This window comes from Cavia porcellus, unplaced genomic scaffold (genome assembly GCF_034190915.1).
Source record: "Cavia porcellus strain 051 isolate PalLab524CR breed Dunkin Hartley unplaced genomic scaffold, mCavPor4.1 scaffold_25, whole genome shotgun sequence".
In the NCBI taxonomy this organism is placed as follows: Eukaryota; Metazoa; Chordata; class Mammalia; order Rodentia; family Caviidae; genus Cavia; species Cavia porcellus.
The window spans coordinates 33,625,955-33,639,828 of record NW_026947508.1 but is presented as its reverse complement, the minus strand read 5'-3'; the positions used below and the strand labels follow the sequence as shown (position 1 = coordinate 33,639,828).

The 13,874-nt window shown below is 48.8% G+C and overlaps 2 long non-coding RNA genes across 3 annotated transcripts; one reads left to right on the top strand and one right to left on the bottom strand.

Annotated features, from left to right (window-relative positions):
- The first annotated feature begins 1,886 nt into the window (after positions 1 to 1,886).
- On the top strand, positions 1,887 to 6,021 carry LOC134473027 (uncharacterized). The gene is made up of 3 exons (XR_010043115.1): positions 1,887 to 2,015; positions 3,814 to 3,879; positions 5,351 to 6,021. It is a non-coding gene; the product is annotated as an uncharacterized LOC134473027 (long non-coding RNA).
- Positions 6,022 to 8,776: 2,755 nt separating this feature from the next.
- On the bottom strand, positions 8,777 to 13,570 carry LOC101787991 (uncharacterized). 2 transcript variants are annotated; one of them, XR_010043114.1, is made up of 4 exons: positions 13,412 to 13,570; positions 11,492 to 11,559; positions 11,038 to 11,373; positions 8,777 to 9,551 (listed from the first exon to the last, which is right to left on the bottom strand). It is a non-coding gene; the product is annotated as an uncharacterized LOC101787991 (long non-coding RNA). The 2 variants fall into 2 exon arrangements; XR_216098.4 differs by lacking the exon at positions 8,777 to 9,551 and having other exon boundaries at positions 10,985 to 11,373.
- Positions 13,571 to 13,874: the final 304 nt, after the last annotated feature.

The window sequence follows — 13,874 nt, the reverse complement described above, 5'->3', positions numbered from 1 at the left end:
GTCGGATCTTACCCAGCACAGCCTCCTTCCCCACTGTGACATAAATTCCTGATGCACAGTCGTAGAACATGGTGATAACACCTAACCCCGGAGCCAGCCTGCCAGAGTTTGAACCCAGCCCTGCTCTTAACCAACAAGCACTCCTGGTCATGGGCAACTGGTACAATATTATTGGCACTTAAGAGTGTTTTAAGAATTAAGTGAGCCTATGTATCTATAACCTATGAACAGTGCCTGACAGTGCTGTTCATAGTGTTTGTTGGGATTATCGTCATTACTGGTATTCCCTACACATCTCTGGTTACTGCCACTCTATTCTTCTCTCTCCCAGGTACCCTCACCCCAATGACCTTCCCATCTCAGGTTCCTGAAAAATTCCTATTGATCTCTCAAGATTTCTATCACCTCTTCCACAAAGTTATTTCTGATCTTTCATCCACTTCTCCCACAAGATCACAGTCCTCTGTTCAGGTTTGTCTCTCATCCAGCTACAGGCTACAAACAGGACACTTACCTCCTGTTTATGATTCCCCATGCTTGGCACATAGTAGATGTGCAATTAATATCACTGCGTTGAATGCCTGCCTCCCACTCTAGGTGACAGGCTACCCAAAATGGGACTTGTCTCAGTCACCTTGCTGATCCGCAGATGTCACATTTCACCTTCTCCCCACTTCATCCAGCCCTGTGGAAGGCTTGGGTCTTCAGTCAGTCTGTAAATAAACCTGATCTTCGGCAGATTCTTGCCTGGTGAAAGTCAGAATACGTCAGTGTTTGACCTGTCGCCCAGTCTTGCTGTGTGCCAGCCCTGATGCTGCTTTGTCAATAGCTCGTGGCCCAGGGCAGGTAATTAAGAGAAGGTTTGGAGGGTTGACACAAGGAGAAGATGGGCAATTTTTCTTCTGACCCCCGTTCCCATGCAACCCTTATATGGTCCTGATCATTTGATGGGGGCACAGGAACAGAGCCAGACGGTCTTCAGCTGCAGAGGAAAACATCCACTTAAATAAATGGTAAAACAGTATGCAAACTTCATGACCTTGACAATCTCTTTCATTATGCATTAGAGTTAAAATGCTACGTATGATCTGAAAGGGTATCCATTCCTACTGAGGCTGGGGAAAGAGATGAGTAGAGCAGACATTTTTAAAATATTCATGTCTTTGCCCTATCACATGGCCTCAGTGCTAAAGCAACCTCCATCAGCGAGCTCCTGTAATGTCCAATATCCCACCCACTCCTCAGAAAGGTGGCCTTTATAAACCAAATCACAACAGCCAGAGCAGGACCTGGAATACCAGTGTACCTGTGTCTGGTGCGAACTGTTTTTTCCAGTTGGTGGCCTGCCTTCAAAGAGTTTCTGAAAGAAGACCATGACTCAATAGAAGCACCATCAACCTGAACATGGAGACTGTCCCAGCATCCCTTCCCCACAGCAGCAAGGCCCAGAGCCTCAGGAGCACAGGCAGGAGCTCCTCATCGTCCTTCTTCTGTAACCAGAGACACCTGAGGTCCTCTGGCCCTTCCTTCTGGAATATTTTCCACCTGCAGATCCAAAGGGCCCCAGGAACAGAAATGGAGGGCTGAAGGACAGAGGGATAGGGGCATTGTTTTTTTCTCATTTTCTTTTAAATTTCGTGAATTCTGTGCCTTGTAGGTAGATTGGTCTATACGTCTCATATCTAAAGAATAAATAAAGTTATACAAATAACTCTGTGAGCAGTTCAGGGAGGAGGACACTCTCTGGACTGGAACTCTGTCCCGGTGTTTGCCAAGCTTGGGGGAGGAGCAGACAGCATAAGATCAGTGCTAGGGGCACTGCAGGACCTGTGAGACCAGTACAGCCATGAGGGCTTCTGCCCAGCACCAGGAAACCAGAGCACACTGGGAAATCCTTGTGATAAATTGAAACTAATAAAAAGTAACTCTCCACTGGAAGCAAGCTCTACGAGACAGGGACTCACCCTGTCTTGATCACTGTCTGCATCTGGGGATCTGCAAGACACCTGGTGCAGGTAGGTGCTCAGGAAATCATTTTTCAGTGGGTGGTGTCACTGTCAGGATTAAACAAGAAAATGCATGCCGGGTGCTTAGCAGAACACCTGGCTCTTACCGAACAGGAAATAAATGTTGTGTTTTATCGTAACAACGATTTGACGGTGGTAGAAATGTATGCCAAGACTTTTTTGCTTTCCTTTGTTATTTTTTAACATGTCACTGACGTGTAAGGTACATGCATAAAAGCACAAAATGATTTCAGTACCTTGGCCCCACCTCACCCCACGTCTTTGTCCGAGGACACGTCAACCACATCCTCCTTCTGTAGCACAAGGGTCCCGGCCATGCTTGCAGCTAAATGATCCAGTTAAATAGTGACCAAGCAGCTTCCCTTCTCCAGCTTAGAAACCGGTGTGAGAAAGTCTTTTTCCCATGCAAAATCTCCTGGAGAGGTGGGTAATGGATGAGTGGCGGGGTAGACACTTTCTATGTCAAACACTCAGGGCCTTCTGCGGTTTCTGAATGCTGCCTGCAAACAGGGCCACAGAAGCTAATGGCGTTCTCATTTCCTGCCTGCCTTTATAAGCCCAGCGCAAGAGCTATTAGACGATGAAATACAGAAGACTGTGACTTGAGGTGTGGCCTTTCTTACTCATTTGTTCCTCCGCTGCACGCTTGCTGAGTGTTATCTCTGAGTTACACAGACTCATAGATGAGTTATAGTCCTTGCTGCCGACAGGCAGCTCTCTAGTGAGCTAAGCAAGTACTAAGTGAAGAGTTACATATAGAGTGAATATCTGGAAAGTGAAGACTGGAGGCTCTGTACCGTAAAAGCAGGGATAACTTGGTGGGGTGAGAGGGGCCAGCCAGGCCTTCTGAGAGTGTCAAAGTAGTCCAAGCAGAGACTGGAGGGTGGGGACCTTCAGAGGCTGCTCTCAGGTCACATGCAGTGCCGCCCTGTCCGGCCTGCTTTGATCCTGGCGGGATTTTCCCCAACTCTGTATGGCAGAACCTTCCCTGTGCTCTTTCTCTTCCTATTCCGGGGCAGCTCTTCCAGCCTTTGGCTTCTTATATGCAATAATACAGCTCAGGTATTTCAAGAAAATACCTCCTCTCCCCAGAGTCAGCCTTTCTACACCAGGAGCCATCTTTTTTTTCTGTATTGGGACAAGTAATAAATATTTTAGGCTTTGCAAGCCATAAAGTCCCTATCACAGCCTCTCAACTATGCTTATATAATCACAAATCAGCACAAGTGACACTTAAGCAAATAAATATGGCGGGTCCCAATGAAGCCTTGGAAGCCACCGCCATGTTTGGCACACCCAGAAGTGTTGGCCAACCCCTGTTTCAGGCTATTATCTTTCCAGAGAGTGAAGAAATGTGGTGTGAAGCTGGGCACCTGTGCTCTATTTTAGCAGGTCTTCTCTCCCTTTCCTGGGGCACAGCGTGGCGCAGTCCAGCATTAAGGCCTGCAAGGGAGAAATAAGCAAACTACTAAGAAGGAAAATGGACCAGGAAGTTTTTAAAAACATTCTCCTGCAATGTGTCAAAACCTGGGGTCTGGGAGCAGTATTTCTGCTGTACAAATGAAATCCTATCTGACTCACTCAGAGTGATGAAAGCTGTCTGCCTCCACTCAGGCATCCTCGTAACCCATTTTCTGTTCTTTTGCCAAGATGTCTTAGACACACAAATTTAGACATGCCACTGCCTTGCTTGAAGTCCTGCAATGGCTAATCACTGCGGTTGAAAAAAGGTTCTGCTGGAAAATATGGTTCCTGCCACACTTTTTCCTTGTCACTAATTCCCAAGGTGCCAGGAGATGAATCATGACTGATTGAAACCAATCGTGACAATCCAACGCCAGCAACTGATCAGGTAGGTGGGCTCCTCGACACAGTTCTGGCCAGTAAGACACAGCAGAAGTCTTCTGGGGACTTGTGGAAAAGTCCATTGCTGAATGAGAGCCTGCAAGAAGGCTTATTCACAGCCTCTGTTTCTAAGGATGAGATGCCAGGAGTTGTACAGCACACAGGATCATACCAGTCCTAAGCTCTTATTCAGAAGGGATGAAGCTGATCCAGAATCCCTAGGACCCCTTCAGGTACCCACAGTTTATCAGAGAGTGAGCAAAATTAGCAAGAAATTCTGGATCAAACTCACACCTTGATTGTGTGGGGAGCAGGAGCATAAATGGATGAGCTCATCTCTCCCAACTCATAGCTGACAAGAGCCTCGCTTCCCTATGCTGGAGCTCACAGCCTAAATATTGTCCTCCAGGAGATGAGTTTGATGGACAGCCACCAAAACCTGCCCACTCATGGCGAGTCAGGCCCATGAGTCATGAAACTTCTGGCCTTATTAACATGGCTGTTATTTACCCAACTAGGCACCCAGATGGATTTTCAAGATGTTACACTACCAATGTTGCTAGAAGCTCTTGGGCAATTTTCAGCACATCCCAGAGTAGCCTCGCCTCCCAGAGGTCACCCTGGATGGAGGCACTGCTGGGTCCTTGGAAAGTCATCCAAGGACTTAATCACAGCCTTCTCCAAATATGTGCATCAAGTCATGAAAGCTGAGCTTTCTCCTGCCCCATCTTAGCAGTGTGGGGTGGCACTCCACAGGCAGGAACCAAGAGCAGCCCATCTCTCACTGTTTTCCTGGACCTCCTTATCCAGATTGCTTTAGTCAGGAAAAAGCATTCGAGAAACTGTGAGGAATCCAGCAGTTGGAGAGAATTTGGAATCAAGGTCTGCATGGAGTCCCCTCCTTGTCTTGCCCAACTGTCCCCAAGCTCCTTTCTTTAGGATATTCAGACCCCTACAGCAGAGAGGACAGGAGCTCTAGCCAGGCTGGAGAACCAGAAGAAGTTGAGTGGCAAGAGAAACACACAGAAGAGCAAATCTCATCAGCTCATGTTGATATGTGCACCCAGAAAGAGGAAAGTTAGGACTTCTAAGACAGACAGGCCAGCTCAGGAACTGACCCCAAACCCTAACAGTCACTACATAGCCAGTCCCATCCACGTAGGAATTCATTCAGTCATCACAACAACCCTGCAGGGGACATTATTATTAGTCTCCTTCCCACTTTACAGATGTGAAAACTGAGGCAGTGAGAGTTTGAGTTCCTTATCCCGGCTACACAATTAGTGACAGAACTCTGCTCCTAGCAGTCTGATTCCACAGCCCTCTACCGTGTATGGTGTCTCAGGAGAGGGGATGAGACATCAAGGACAGGGAGTGTTTTAGAAAGTTGATCAGATCCTTCCACCACAGCTCTTTGGCACTAGCTATTCCTTCCACACAAACATCACTTCCCCTCTCCCCTTTCTGCTCTGGCTTAGGGAAGCATCCTCCAAGCCCAGGCTGCTCTTGGGAGGTGGTGAGACCTTAAAAAGCAGGGAGCATGGGACAAGGCTTCAGGTCACTTCAGTTCCTGCTGTGACGTGAACTGGCTTCCTCCCTCACACGCTCCAGCATGGTGTGCTGCCTGTCCACAGGCTCAGAGCAACACAGCTCCTGACCACCAACTGAAGACTCCAAAACTGTGAGCCAAGTTTCCTCTTTTTAAATTGATTTTAACAGAGATTTGTTATGGTAACAAAGGCTACACCCCGCCCCCACCTTCTAGAGGTCCTCCGTCCACACTGCGGCCTCAGGCTCCCTCCTCTGGCCCCTGGCCATCAGGGTCTCAGGCTGTGCCCCTTTCCTTGTGAGCATATTGCCACGTGGACTTAGTGAACACCGGTTTAATGTTTTGTCCCGTCTCTACCCAACCACTGTCCAGCAGAAGTACAGTAAATTACACAGACAGCTTTACATCACCCAGTAGACATAATTTAAAAAATAAAAATGAACAGGTGAGATTAATTTTAAGAGTGCATTTTATTTAATCCAATATATTCAAAATATTATCATTTCAACATACAATCAATGAGAAAATTATTAATGAGCACTTTTGCATTGTCTTTATCATATCAAGCCAGCGGAATTTAGTGTCCGTTCAGACAACTGCTTTCAAGCGGGGCTGTGGCTGCTGGATTGCACAGTGCCAGTCGGGTCCTGGCTTTGGCCCTCAGAGAGAAACTGGGTGGCAGGTGATCCAACTGAGATCCAAAGTGGCATAGCGGGAAGAGAGCCTCCTGCCCACCTAGTTCTCAGGTGGGGCTTTTGGCTGGATCTAGAAACCCAATAAATATAAGAGCTGATTAAACAGAAAAAAAGGGTAGAAGTTTGGTTATTTTACATATATACAGGGATTGTCATGAAAGAGCAAAAGACCAAAGAAATAACACAAACATGCTGCTTATACACCTTCTAAACAGAGAAGGACGAGACAAATGCTATCTGGACAGGGTGGTGGATTCTAGGGTGTCACTAAGATCTGTGGGGGACAGCGTAGAAGCCAGTGGAAGATCAAGGTTACTCGGGTCCACTGCAGTCCACGTCCCAGTTTCTGGTGATCAGGGCTATTTTGCAGCACTGATGTGGGCAGAACACCCCTCCATTGCACTAGGAAAACATGGGCCAGCTGCCTCTCCTGCGCTCAATTCCCCAAGTGATTTCGGCTTGAAGTCATTGATAGATCAGTTTGGTGTATTTTGACATGGCACATCTTTTTTTTTTTTTTAAACTGGGGGGAATCAAACTCAGGACTTTGTGCTTGCCAGGCAGGTGCTGTGCCCCTGAGCTACATCTCCAGCCCCAAAAGGTTTTTTTTTTTTTTTTTTTTTGGTATCAGGAATCAGACTCAGGGCCTTGCGCTTGCACTGCACCGCTGAGCTGTGTCCCCAGCCCATTGACACGGCACATCTTTAAAGTCTGCAGTGGTTCATCCTGTAGCCTCCTCCAGGGGGCATTCGGCAGCATCCAGAGACAGTTTTGAGTGTCACAATCACAAAGTTGGGGTGAATGTTGTTGGTATCTGCTGGGTAGAGCTCAGGGATGCCGATGGACACCCTGCGGTGCCTACGACATCTCTCACGATGCGGAATCAGACTCGAGCATTCACTTGCCCACTCACTCATCTGCTTCCTTTTGCTGATGCTTTGTGTCATCCACACTGCCCCCTGTGTAGTGCCCGCTTAGTGCTGAACCTCCATGTGTACAGTGGTCTGGCAGCGGGTCTTCCGGGGTGGGCTGTCAAGTCGGAATCAGAACTCTGTGTTGGCCTCCTGGAGGGGGCCAGGAGCCAAGCAGCAGTGTCTGGGCTCGCCCCCCCATCTCCACTCCACCCCACCCCTACATGCCAAGAGGCCGGAGGCTAGGGTACAATAGTAATTCCCATTGCAGACCATCTCTGAGCATCATTAAAAATCTTCCCTCGCGCGTGTGCACCAGACCGTGAACAAGCCCACAGTCAGCCTGGCCAGCAGGCAGCTCCACGCTACGGGAGGCGAGCTGGAGTATGCAGAGATGCCACGGATCTGCACCACACACCCGCCCGCCTTTAAACACTCCTGGCATAGCCAGAGGAGGGCATCAGTGAAACCCATCCGTCCCTTAACACCCTCCTTACGTGAGGAGATCGCAGGAACCCAGCACCCACTCCAAATGAGCACGAGCAATTATCTGTGAAGGTGAACTCAGCACTGAGGTGGGATGGACTTTGCCTTCTGAGCAGCCGCCCTGCACCCATTTGCCTCCCTGAGCTCTGTCTGCTCTCTTACACAGAGTCCTAAGAAAACGAAGTGAAAGCACACAGTTCAGCGTCTGGCCTCCCCTGGAAGCTTCACTTTTAAAAATAATTGTTTCATAGGCAGTAACCTAGAGGGAGGCTGAGCTAAAGTCCCCGGGGGTCACTGAGAGTGCCCAAGCTCCTCGCATGTGACTCTTGGTGCTTACAGCAATATCAAGATGCCATTTATGGCTCTGCAGCTCTGTGCCAGCCCCTGGGAAGCCCTTCCTGTCACCCCTCACACACACTCTGCCCATCTGCTTCTGTCAGTATCAAAGGGTCTGCAGTCTACATGATGTTGAATCAGCGGAGTCATAAAGATCTCCCTTCTTCCCTGGCTTCTCGCATCCAGCATAACTATTTTGAGATTTGCATATATTATCAAGTGTTCCTTTTTATTGCTGAGTAATAGTCCACTAAATAGATTATGACTATGTGTTTATCTGTTCACTTGATGAATAAGCAAATAAAATTGTTATGGACATCCACGTACAAACCTTTGTGTGTACATGCGCGTCCTTTTCTCTTGGATAGATAGCAGTGACACAGAGATTATAAAGATAGGTGCAAATGTAACTTTTTTAAGAAATTGCCAACTTGTTTTCCAAAGTATGCCATTTTATGTTCTCATCAGCAGTGTGCAAGAATTCCAGCTGCTCCACATCGCTTGCAGCACCCACGCAGTCTTTTTATTTTAGCTATTCTGGTAGGTGTGTGCTTGCCTAGGGCCGTGGTGATGAATGGGCTGTTTTTAGGCAGGGTCTCAGCATGTGGTCAAGCTGGCCTGTATCCCAGGCCAGCATCACACTGACCATCTTCCTACCTCGGCCTCGTGAGGGCTGGGATTAAGGCTGTTTCCAACCTGGTCACTGTACTTTCCAAGTGCGTATTTGCCATCCATCTATCTTTTTTGTTAAAATGACTTCTCAAAACTTCTGCCCATTTAAAAAAATTATGACTGCCTTTTAAGAGTTATAGATATACCCAGGACACATACCCTACATTAGATATGTGATTAGCAAATATTTTCTCAATCTGTTGCCTGTGCTTTCATTCTATTAACAATATATTTTGAAGGATCAGAGTTTCCAAGTTTTAATTAAAGAATAGAAAGTCATTTTATTGTAAGTGGTTCCTCATACATTAGGACTCTCTGCTGGATTCTAAGAAAGGGTTCTCTCATCCCAACCCAAACCGCCCCCTGCTAAGCAGCCTGAAACCATCTGGAGCCTCCCAAGAGATTTCCAAAACAGACTTCTCAGTTTATTCATCTGTGGAATGAAGCTAATGTTGGTGTGCTACACAGCTCAAGAAGGAAGGAATTGAGCTAGTTCATATTTAAAGCTCTTCCCTGGGTTCTAGCACTTAGTTCTACGTTGTCTTACCCTAGGGTTACTCTTCCCAGTGAGGATTTCTGTGCAGAGCAAACACACCACCTCGGGGCAAAAATATACCTAGACGGTTCTGCTGCGTTTGTTTCTGATAAACATTTATCTCTGTGTCAATCCTGGCTGAATTCTCTACCTCTTTAACCCAGTGAAACAATCCAAAGAGGAAGGCACCAGCATCGTCCTCGTTTTATATATGAGGAAATTGAGACCCAGCCTAGTGGCTAAACTGGAACTCAGCGTGGGTCTATCTGGCCTCAAACCCACGCCGTTAGACCCCGGTCCACCAGGACTGCCCGCCGAGTAGGAGAGGTTTACGGATCCTTAACTCATGTTGGCCTCCTGGCTCCAGGCCTGTCTTGTCCACGTGTCCAGGTCTGGACTGCAGACTTGTGCAAAGGCAGAGAGAAGAGACCCCCCAGCTGTACACTGCGAGGCTTTAAACAGTCTTGAGATTGTCCTTTGGCCACACACATGAATCTGCAGAGAAAGTGATATAGACTTGCAAAGATTAGATGCTGTTCAAGAGGAGAGAAACACCCCACACGTGTTACCTAACCAGCCTGGCCGAGTCCACTGGCCCCTGGCACGCATTGCCGTTAACAAACAGGTTAAGTACTCAAAGAGCTGAGGCTGTTTCCTAAACTCCATGGAAGAAAATGACCAGGAAAGAAGGGAGGTTCTGCCCAGAGAAGCTCACTTAGTGAGACCCTACAGAAAGGAGCCCCCACCCTACCAACTCATATCATGATGAATTAAAAAAAACCCTCTAACTTGCCCAAAAAGATTAAAAAAAAAAAAATAAAACATATACTGAGCACATTCTTCTTCCAGCACTGGGTTAGTCAGTTGGAGGATGCAAAATGAATAAGATGTAGCCCCTAGGCTGGGGGCAGTGGTGGGCACCTGTAATCCCAGCAGGTGGGAGGCTGAGGCAAGAGAGTCTCTGTGTGTTTGAAGCCAGCCTGGGCCAGCCTGGGCTATATAAATGAATTCAAGACCGGCCTGCACTACATAGTGTGCCCTTGCCTCACGCGTGTGTGTGTGTGTGTGTGTGTGTGTGTGTGTGTGTGTGTGATCTTGAATAATAATAATAATAAGACTTCTTTCTTCAGTAGTGGGGATTGAACTCAGAGCTTATGAACTAAACTACACCCACCTCCAGCTCTTTTTTGTTTTTTATTTTGAGACAAGGTCTTGCTGAGTCACCAAGTGGCCCGGGCTGGGCTCAAACTTGCAGTCCTTCTGACTCGGCCTCTCCAAGTCCTGGCATCACAGGTGTGCGAAGCTTTGATGGTTTTCACCACACGCGAGCCTCTGTGCTGCCCATAGGCAGTCTGTAGAGGACTGTTCCAGGGTACCTTCCCCCAGGACCTCCTGGATGCTTAAGCCCCTTGTACAAAATGTCCTAGAATTTGTGTACAGCACACATCCTCCCACGAATTTCCAATCATCTCTAAACTGCTTATCCCACCAACTTGGTGTAAATGCTATGTAAATAGTTGTACTGTGTTGTTTAGGGAATAGTAACAAGGAAAAAAAAAGCCTACACATGCTCAGTGGAGATGTGATCTTTTCTCTGAGTATTTTTGCTCTGCAGTTGGTTAAATCTGTGAACACAGATGGCCATTTGTATTAACTCATTCCTTCCTCAGAGCAATCCCAGGAAACAGAGACCCCGTCAACTCCATTTTATCAAGGAAACTGAAGCAAAGAGCATTCAGACCTTTTCCAAGGTGCCACTGTAAGGAGAGGAAGCTGGCTCCAAGCTGACTGGCTGCAATCACTCAGCGTGAGTGGACAGCCAGGGCTTGGGGGACATGGAGGGAGTGAACGTGCAAGTGGACAGGCAGGTCCCTGATGTGTCCTCAAACACTCAAAGGTGTCCTGTTGTGAGGACTGAGTAACCCGACTCCAGGTGACATCTTTATTTAACAACTTTAACAAACACTGGTTAAGCACGTACCATGTGCCAGGCTGTGCTCAACAGCAGAGCCACGGCGGTGGAGGACCCAAAGGCACAGAGTGTAACATGGGAGTACAGAGGGACTTGGCCATGCTGTGTGGGGACTACCCTCCTCCGAGAGTCAGGGCAGGCTTGCTGGAGGGGAGGGCAGCGCAGGAGAGAGGCATCTGTGCCTGTGGCCAGAGGGAAAGTGTGGGATGATAACGTTGCAGGCTTCCCAGCACATTCAAGGACAGCAGGAAAATCCAGTGCAACTCAGGTGCAGGAAAAAAAGGGCAGAGGTGAGCTGGATGCGGCTAAAGGCATTTCAGAGTCCGATGTTTCTAGGTCTTTCTCCTGAAATAAAGAGGAGGCAGTCGAATTACTGGGGAATTACACTTGGTGTAAGTTAGACTGCTGTTACATGTCGACTCCGAAATGTGAAACTGTTCCCTCGTAATGAAACACCACTCACCCAACAGTGCAAGGTGTGGATTCACTTCCAGTTGGTGGCTGCTGTATCAGTTATCTATTGTCCTGGTGCTGTGTAACAAATAGCATAAAATGTCAGTGGCATGAAAAGTGTGAGGCTCAGGCATCAGGACCCTGTGGGGCTCCACTGAATAGTGCAGCTGGTCTGGCTGGGTTTGCTCACACTCCCTGGGCTTCCTGACTGGGGTGACTTGGCCCTACCCCTGTGCCTTTGCTTCTCCAGCAGAGCTGTCTGGAATGTTCATATGGAAACGGCTGATGCCACAGACAGCGACGTGCAGGAGTTGTTGAGACAATCTTGGAGCTGACAGTCACACCATCACTCCAGCCTCACTGTATCCCAGGGGAGACAAACTACTGCTCTGGCCACTCCAGTTTGATAGGAACAGTTCAGAGATCACCTGCCAAAAAACAGCAGTGGGGAGGCAGGAGAGGCAGACCACTTATGTCTACCACATACCCCACCCCAAAACACATTGATCTGGGAGCTCTGGAGCCTCCCATCTTGCAACTGTGCCACCTCTCAGAGGCTTGTCACCAGCCAAAAACAATCAATGGAGGGGAGAATACACCAATCGGTAGATGGCAGAGGCACAGTGCCTCTTAGGAGCCTTTTACTCAAGCGGCACCTGTTACATTCCCTCTTGTTCCCTTGATGAAACCTGAGCACAGGACCCCCTACTGACAGCCCCCAGCCAGCCCGCAGCAGCTCGCCACCCAGGCAGTGTCACTTTGAGGCCACTCAGTCATCTCTGTCACAGGAAGTGACTCAGCATTGTGCCTTCCTGAGTCCCTAAGGGGGTGAGGATCTCAGTGAAAGCTTCTGCAGTGTCCCAGGCAACTGAATGGCCACCTCTTTTCCAGTAACTCCCATCTCCAGCCTGACAGTGGAAGGAGCAGCAGAGGCCAGATATTCATCTTTACAGATTCTAACATGCAGTAGAGAAGCAGACCGGTTGTGTTGCATTGCCCCTGGGCTCCAGGTGCCCTCCCGAAGCCACGTCTAGGTACCCGACAAGACCTGTGGGAGGGATCCCCTCTCCGCACCCCCACGGCAGCTCCAGACAGCTCTCGGCACACCCGGCCCACGTCTAGCTCAAGGACTGGGCCAAATGGGGCAGAGAGGGACCCAGCATGCTCCGCCCTGCCTCTCACCCAGGAGCAAGCGCCTTGTCAAGCCTCTCTCCAGAAATCTGAAACATGAAATGAATACCAATGGTCCGTCACCCCAGGAGGAGGGGATGCAATTACCAAAAATTCTGCTTACAGCTCAGATTCAATATTTGGAAGGGATAATCCTGAAATAAGAGATTGCCTGATTTCTCTCCCAAGCCTGTGAATGCTTCATTAGCTCCTATTTGACATTTGATTGGCTTCATTGTGGAGTTGGACTCTAAGAAGTCCCCAAGACAGAGCAATCAAGTTGCATAATGACCCCCAACTGCAAATTTTCAGACACAAATGGCAGCTGTTCCTTGGACATCCATGCCGAGGATGCTGCAGGAATTTGTATTTCAGCTCCACTTAATGAAACCCAATCCTGCTTGGTGCATCCGGGCCCCTGACTCAGCACTTAGGGTTTCCTCCGTGGTTCAGCCCGGAGGCGACAAACAAAGAACCCCTAGACTTCAGCATCAGCATCAGAGGAGACAGTGTGCTGGTGTGGGGGAGGGCTGCCCAGGCAGGCAGTGGGGTGCAGCACTGTGGACTTGAGACTGCTCCCCACACAGGACACAGTGCTCTGTGCCGAGCTCCCTGCTGCAGAAGGACACGTGGTAAGGCGAGCCGCGAAGGCAGCGCAGGCCCCGTGTGACCCCAACTTCCCCTCCTCCTTCACCCCAGCGTCCACCCCGGGGACCGCAGGGGACTTTCCACAGTGACTCCCGCATTCCCCTCCTGCTACCTCCGGGGAGCATCCACTAACGAGGCTTCCGAGGGCACGTTAGCCGATGTCCAAGCACAGGCGTGAGCACTGAGATTTCCATCTCCCCTCGAATCCAGGAAACTGCTCATCCAGTTACCTCCAGGTAGTGCTTCCCAAAATGTCACTTCCTGCCTGCACTGTTCCGTATCTGCCACCAGGGGGCAGCCTTGACACACTCACAGTGTTTGTGTTTCCCCGTTACTCAAACTGTGTACAAACGCGTTCAAACTAGGGAAAATAGGAAACAAACATAAAAGGTGTGTGTGTGTGCGTGCGTGCGTGCGTGCGTGCGTGCGTGTGTGTGTGTGTGTAAAATAGATCTATACAATATGGATATCTACCCTTGGAAAACGAGTCAAAGGGAAGTCACAGATTAAATGAGGTTCAGTTGTGATTATTAATTTTAGGGGGCAACAGTTTTGTTCTGAGTTCCCTGGTGGTC